The sequence below is a fragment of the Centroberyx gerrardi genome, chromosome 8 (genome assembly GCF_048128805.1).
Source record: "Centroberyx gerrardi isolate f3 chromosome 8, fCenGer3.hap1.cur.20231027, whole genome shotgun sequence".
NCBI lineage: Eukaryota > Metazoa > Chordata > Actinopteri > Beryciformes > Berycidae > Centroberyx > Centroberyx gerrardi.
Window position 1 is genome coordinate 11,886,737 of NC_136004.1, and position 8,254 is coordinate 11,894,990.

Below are 8,254 nucleotides of genomic sequence, written 5' to 3' on the forward strand. Positions count from 1 at the left end.
TGGTGTCTCAGGCAGTATTTTCCACCACCATCATAAAAGGTAATAGCCTAACCCAAATTCATTGTTAGTGATAATTAAAAGTGACCTTATGTTCTCGGAAATAAGTGGACCAAAACCATGCCAGCATGTCCCACAGCACTGAGGAGCCACTGCCATCGGTGGAAGTCTTTATGCTGGTGATTTCTCTGTCTTGCTGTAACCTACGATTCAGTTTGTTGCTCCAGGTTATCTTTTACATTTCTGTGGAGACACAGAGCTTTGTGGTGTACTGTAGTGATTGGGTGGGGAGGGGATGACATTGACAGGCTGACATACAGGTTCATAGACACATAAACACCTGTGCAAACACACACACACACATATGTAGAGAAAGACAGTTTCAGCCACTGGCACACTGAGAAAGTGTGCATTTATATGAGCTAAAGACATTAGCGAAACAAGAAGTGGTGGGCAGTATGTCTGTATGTACACCGTACACCGGTAGAAATTTGTGTACCAGTAGAGATATAGCAATAATGTTTGCTAGTTGCAAAACAGTTGAAAACGTGGGGGCAGGTCTGCTTTACCTTCACCACACCGTGTGCATTTGTTGACGTTTGAGAGAGGAGACATGGAGGAGGAGAATGAAGTGTGTTCTGTAAACCCTCGACAGGACAAAACCCAACATAATCAAGATGAGGAAGAACTTGGTTTGAGGAAGTTCATTTTGTTTTGCAATTATTTATCTTATCTTTTGTTTCTATTCCAGTATAAAGACTGTGTGAATGTTCCAAATTAAAAAAAGAATAAATACTTTAGGTGTGATGGAATACCTTTCATTTGCCAAATATTCAATTAACTGGACTGTTTACACCTTCAGCCAAAAATAGGCATTTTCACAGGGTTCTTTCATTCATAAAACATTTTTTAAATTGAATTGACAGAAAAATGATATACTGTTACCGTCCAAAATTCAAACATATTGCTAGTAACAAGATAAAGTAATAAACAGGTGTACCCACAGACAATGCCATAAGCCATTTTGGTAAGTATAAACTGCCTCCCTCTGTAAATTTCTACATACTTGTTATCAATTTCACAACCTCTGTGGCTTAAGATCAACTAACAAACAAAACTTGGTCTTGCATCCACTTATGACAGTATATCTTCTCTGCTGAAATGCCACTTTGCTATAAAGCCATAATGCCATGTTTGCAGACCATCAACACAAATATACTTGGACTTTTGGCACTTTGATTAAGCTTACTGTACATACTGAGTGCAGAGTGACAAAGCATGTAGGCTATAGTAATTGAGCAGATCAGTATATGAACCATGGGCGTCGCAGCTATTATATGAGGGTGGGACAAGTCCCACCCACTTTTTTAAATTATTAGTTTATGAACCTTAATTACTAGATTATAGCCTTATCATGTTTTTCGTACCTCTGAATACATTAACGCATAAGTTATCACAGGTTAATTCCTGATCACAATACAAAGTTACAGTACAAAGCGCCAGCTGATCCAAAGCGTTGTGCACATCAGAAAATGTGAGAAACACACTGTGGCAAGTTGAATCATGGTCTTACCCAATGGCTTTATGTAATAAATGCCTGTCAATGATTAAAAAAAATTGCATAATACAGTTACCATAAAGTTCCACACAAAAAAAATGAGGATGTTGCAACTTTGTAGAGAAGTAGCAGCTGGATTCACAGACCAAACAGGAGCAGATCTAGGACATCAGCCACGCTGCTCCCCTCCGTCCCTCCCAACACCGACCCATTTGATCGTCTGTACATTCCACAAGTGTTTGGGATGTGCAGTGCAGACCCAGTCACTCATTAGCAGACTGGCCCAATTAGCAGGGTTACTGGCCTCACCATCATTAGGGTGTTTTAATTGCTGTGGCCTCCAGAAATGAGTGTTGTTGTGATAATGACAGGGAACAGCCACCCGAAGTTTCCCAGCCTCTGGGGATGTCAATTAGTTCCATGAGCCAGACCAATGTCTCTCCTGTAGTGGACCCATTACCAACCAAGCGCCATGCTAATTCTCTGCTTACAAGTCCACTGGCAGCATCATAAAAAACACGAGTGGCTGATAATGTCAAGGTGAAAGGAGGGTGAAAGTAAGTGGCTGACCTAACACTCTGGGTGTGTAGAAAACAGATGGTGGTGAGGATAAGTGGCACTCAAAGTACTGATGAGGTACAAGCCAGCTCCTCTGTGCAGCTCTTAGGCCAATAAAACAAGGCACTGAGCACAGTCTGATGACAGCTTTCTTCTATAAACGTGTTGTTGAGTGGTTGCCAACACACATAAACAATAACCTAAAAGTGGATTCTGTTCTGGTGACATCTCCCTGCTTTTGCTGCCATGCCAATTTGGCGGCACCGTTTAACACGCCTACACAATGGGAAGAGTTCTAGTCATGAAGTCATCCCTGTGGCTCGCATGTCAGCGCTCATCGGCCGCACAGAGGCATTAGGAGCAAAAACTGGTACGAGTAGTGAAACGCTTTTGCTTCCGACTAGCACAATGGACAGCTTTACCACATACAAACATGGCACAGTGTCAAGTTTGGCACAGACAAGAGGCAATAATATCCACAGTCTAAATTAGGAGGGTCAGATGGATCATCTGTTGGCCGATATCAGGCTGGTTTTGGGCTTTTATTAAATATCAGATATCATACAGTCATGTTATCCCCGATCACAGCTACATAAAAACTGTAAAATAGGCAGTGAAATTGTATTCTCTTTGTTTTATTTATTTAACTGTTCACTAGTGTTTTTGTAAATTAATTAAAGCCTAATGTATCCCAGAGTTTCCTCTACACCACTGAATAGGAGCGGTGGATCACCCTGCCTTAAAGAGCTGCTAACACTAAAAGGGTTTCATTAGTTTGGGATTCAGTGGAGAGTTTAAGTGCCGCATGATGGACTAAACGCTGTTTCAGGGGCTTTTCCACCCTGACAAGAACACAATTCTGGGGAAAACACACAATACTTGCAAATTTAAAGATAGTGAATATCAGCACTGGCCTTCAAAAACCCACATCGGTTGAACCCTAACCTCAATGTTGCTACTATATGAAGCACACCATCAGGTGGCTGGATTTACTAGAGGTTCAAAGGTAAAATAATAATAATTTAACCCAATTTCCCAATTTCCCCTCGGGGATCAATAAAGTATTTCTGATTCTGATGACAATGATTAGTTTGATAAAGGTAATGAAATTAAAATGTGGCAGACCTAGAATACTTGGGACAGGCGAGTTTCCAGTGGGATATTCTCACTCTCTAGGGAGAGTTTAGACTTGTCATACAAGCACACTCAATATATTAAAAAGGCCTTCAGGCACTCTTGACAGTTTGTCCCCACAGGCAAAAGAGATAACGGAGGTATGAAGGAGAGGAACAGGCCTTTCCCAATGTTGGGTTCAAGACTCACTGCTCCAACATGCAGGGAGCGAAGCTTCAAGGGCTTCATTTAAAACAATTTGAATTACACATTTTGTGCTTATGGCCAAATCCAAGCAAATCCAAGTAATTTATTAAAAGGACACATTCATGTCAAAATCAGCACTTTATATTGATTTTCTCCAAATGTCTGTGAAGCTAAAACCATATCCTGTTAAAAGTTAAATAACATTTTTTTAATAAATGAGGCCCTAGGTGTTCAAAACACCTATTAAGCTTAAGGCACTTACTTAGAAATCTTCTATCACATATATTATAAATCTCCCTATTATACTGTAATCTGATCTGAAAGTAACTGCCATTATAGACATTTCTACTCGTCTTCGTCTATATGGTGACAGAGGACGGTATAACAGCCTCACTGTAGCTGACTGGTGGTCAGGGAGGTGAACCTGTGTTGGAGTGTCATTTGGGTTGAGGCTTACAGAAACACTTTAACATCTCACATTCCACCTCTGACACAGTCAGACCTGGCTGAAGTGGCCGCAGAGCAATCTTCACTTTACTCTGTTTACCGTAACTTCAAAACGATGTAATTTGGGATGATTGGATGAAACTTGCCAAAACAAGTCTGAAAATTTGTGTGCAACTGACTAGAGGTGAGTGTGGAAAAAGTATGCTGACACACCCCTGATGAGTCATTACCTCCACCTGTATGTCACCACACCACAAATATGGCAAGTAGTAGGGTTGTTGACTATTATATCAGTATTCAATATTGACAAATAGCAATATTAAATACTGAAAATTAATTATGAAAATGTGTTACATGGCCCGGTAAACAACATGCTGTATGAAATGCCCGGCCTACCAATCACGATGGAAGCATTTCATTATGTTCAGCAGAGCAAATCCTAAGCATTAGCACCTCATTTATCCCCAGAGTTGATATTTGTCTGTTTTTAAATGGAAAAGAAAATGTGGCAACCTACTCCAACTCCTCACCTTTCCCCTGGTTATAGAAAGAACCAAGTTTTTACTCAGACTGCCTTTCTTCTCTTGGAACTCCAGGGGAAAAAATCAGAAGAACTGGCTCCCAATATGCTAATGCAGAGGGAATGGCTTGATTAACATAGCAGATGCAGTACATTGCGCTGAAAGGCCTGGCTGAGCTTTGATGCGAAGGAACACTCAGATCAACCACTGTGGCTGCAGGGGAATGTTCTCGGTATGAATCACACTTGACAAATCTCTTGCTAGTGGCCATACACCAGTGTGAACTTTCCACAGCCTGTGTGAGTGATGTTTGTCTGGTGTCGACTCTGCCCTGCGTTTCTTGGAAGTACACAGACGGATAGGGATAGGTATACCTACCTGGACACACACCCACTGAATAAAAAGACAAGAATGCAATGGCAAGCCTCTCCCTGGACTGAGTAGTGTGAAATAACATTCTGTGCGTTCTCCAATCACACCCATTTGGTCAAATATAGCTGCAATCGCTAAGGTGATGACAAAATATCACACAATAACAGATGAGCTCAAAAGGCAGCAGAGGGTGTTGCTTGATGAGTTTCTGTATCCTCATGGGCGGCAGCTTATGTGTCATCATAGTAATCATCTGAACCATAATTTCTGTGGGTCCCTCCCTTTTCAGTGGGAAAAGGCTCAGGGACAGGTACACACTCCTGCAGGATATCATTACATAACATAATCTTCAAGTCAATGTTAAATAACCTTTATACTATTTACTGTAGTACAAAAAAAAAGGCTATCTAGGACTCGGCTAATTCTTAATTCTCGGTCATGCATGCACAGCCCCTATTTGAAATCCCTCTGCTACTCTCCTGCAGCTCTTGCAGCAGTGCTACAGTGGGCTGGATTGTGTCCATTGTGAAGGACCGTCTCTAACAAGACAAGGACACTGGGGTACTGGCTCCACTTATCTCTCTCAGCATCATCATCTGGAGATCATGTTACTGCCGTTCACACTAAACAGACTCCACACTCTGCTGCTCAGCAATCAGGCCGTTTCACCACATCCTCTACATGCACCATTGGGCCCTCCTCACAAAAGACAAGAGACAGAGGGAAGTTCACCAACCACCACTTTGTTCAAGCTCATCACATGCAAGTTCTCTGAATATCCTGTTGCAATGACGCGCCTCGGCCCATTCACAATCTTCCTTGATGCCTGGTCACAAAGCAACTGTGGTGAGGATGGAGAAGTACTCTGTTTCCGCCAACTCATCTCTGCCGTTTCCAGCAAACTTGGCTTTATGTGAAACTAAGAAAGAACAGTCAGAAGTTACCATAGTGCAACGCTCCTGCCTGAGATAGACCTGAAAACCACACTTCTCAGAGACGAGAGCAAACAGAAAAAGACTTTCATCATTCAGTCTGCACAGATAATACCGACTGATGCTTCCTGCACAACGGTACTCAAGTTCATGTTCCTCACTGAGAAAACTTGTCATAGGATAAATACAAAAAAAACTTTCAGGTCATGTTTAGCTGAACTAAAAAAGGAAGACTACAGAACAGGGGTGAAGCAGTTCTATTGCTTCAACTCCAACCTCAAAGCAATTGTAAAACAAATGAAAAAGCTTTCCTGAGTCAGAAGGTAATGAGTTGGCCAGTGTCCTATTTTCTCAAAAAAAAAGCCACTGCTTCGCTCCATCCAAAATTACAGCGGTCTGCTTTTGGTCCCTGGACCCAAAAACCTTGGTTTTTGTTCTGGACTGCGTAAGTAACGGCATAGCGCTTTAAAAAAAAAAAAACAAAAAAAAACACCAGGAAACAAACACAATTGAAAGTGAGAGGAGGGGAGGCAGAGCAGACACATGAAAGGCAGCAGGGCTCGATCACAATGGAGAGGGACACAAACAGCAGTCAGCGGGGCGGGGAACATGAGGTTTCACCGGGACTGTTCTGGATCACACGTGAACCCTGAGAAACACCTTGAGTGCTTTCCCATCTGCCAGGCCCACTAGCCAAGTCTATTTATTCCTAAACACTTGGCTTTGGGTTTGAAGTGACCTGAAGGAACAGCCATGTCTAGACACTTTGAGGGAGAGAGAGGGAGAGAGAGAGAGAGAGAGAGAGAGAGAGAGAGAGAGAAAAATACATTCCTGAACAGCTGGCTTGAACTTGAACCACAATGGCCCCGCTGCATTCAGAGTCATCACCCTGAACAAACCACTTTAAGAGGAGGAGTGAAAAGATAACAGCATACCAGCTTCACCAATTGGTCTAATGTGACATAAATACTGGCTTGAGGTTCCACCTGGTCCGGCCCATTCACAAATCACACTGACTGCTTTATGTGCAGAGATGCAGGCATGCCTTTCTCTCCTGAACACAGAGCTACTGAAGAAGTGGAATACTTGGTGCTGGAAACTTGCGGTGATAGACAGTCAGTGTGGCCGCTAACTTTCTCTAGTGAGTTACATAAAGTGACATTCAATTTCCACTTATTCTGCATCATTAGCCAGCATCTGGGTATTGCACACTTTAATTTTTGTACTTTTTGTTTTTGTACTTTTTGTTTTTGTTTTTGTACTTGTGTTGTTTTTTATCTTGTGCCCCTGACTGCAAGTCAAGTTTCCCATCTGGGATAATAAAGTGACTGAACTGAACTGAACTGAACTGAACATACCTGCCATCCATCATAATCAGCAATGCCTCGCTGCTTTTTTTTTTTAAGTTTCCCACACAATATGTTAACAGGATTTTTTTTTTCCATGAGTGACGCAAGTAATATCAAAATGAACACTCGTGACACTTTGTTGTATAGGCCACTCTGTTATGAAAAATAATTGTATTGGAACAATATCATAGAAATATCACAGATATAAACTACACTGTCTGCCCAATGCGAATGTTGTGAGAAAACAATAATGATACCATAGGGGATAAAAAAAATACCATATAGTGCAATAAGGTCACTGTAAACTCTCTACCGAGTACCACAAACACACTGCAAGTCCATATTTGAATATTATAGTGATTTGAGTTTACTTACCGAGGTGAGTGTTGTGTGATTACTGGGGGAAACAGTGTTGCCTTCTACACCTGCGCGTCCTTAATCCGCTCTGAGCGCTCCACGGCAAAATACCAGACACACACCCAGGAGACAACAAGTCCCAGTTCACTTCACTTTAACGCAACGATTGCCTCCAAAATGGGAAAAAAAACAGAAAGCGGCTTTATAATTTCCTCCGTCAATCTAGACCTATTGAGTCGATGATCAAGCGCCGACAGTGTCTTATCTCTTATGTTGCTCCCGATGTAAAGATAAGACGCATGGAAACCACCTGTGGCCAGGCGCGCAGTGGGATGAGCTCACGGTGCCATGTGCTGTTACCAAAATAAAAGGCTTGACAGAGGCTGCAACCCGGGGCGTGTCGCACAAGAGAGGAGGAGGAGAGAGAGGTTACCGGAGTGATAATTGAGCCATTTGTCCAAACGTCTGTTGGCGTTTTGTGTCAGCGCGCCACCTGCAGACGGAACATCGCAGTGCGCAGCCCGCTAAACCAGTGACGTTCAATCCAGAGTACTGCTGCTTTTCTATCCTACGGTAGTTAATTGCAGTTAATTGCATTCACCTGGCGCCCCAGGTGTGAAGTCACTTATTAGATGGATGAAACCAGCTGTGTTGTGGGTCCCAAGGGCTAGGATTGAGAACACGTCAGGTTTTCATTCCAACCAAACACCACAGCAGGGGATTTCACTGATGAGTTCCTCCTCTCTGGTTGAAGGTGTGCTAATCAGTGAAATCAGCTGCTGCAGTCTTTGTTTGGAATGAAAACCTGCAGACTCCCGGCCCTCCATGCTGCATGGTTGCCCA

At 42.5% G+C, this 8,254-nt stretch overlaps 1 protein-coding gene across 1 annotated transcript in view; it reads right to left on the reverse strand.

The window, feature by feature from the left end:
- Positions 1 to 7,744, reverse strand: part of pdlim2 (PDZ and LIM domain 2 (mystique)) — a 36,502-nt gene extending 28,758 nt beyond the window's left edge. Inside the window, exon 1 of the mRNA XM_071923961.2 lies at positions 7,430 to 7,744. The gene's annotated coding sequence lies outside the window, so the exon portion shown is untranslated. The remainder of the gene's footprint in view (positions 1 to 7,429) is intronic.
- Between the last annotated feature and the right edge of the window lie 510 nt (positions 7,745 to 8,254).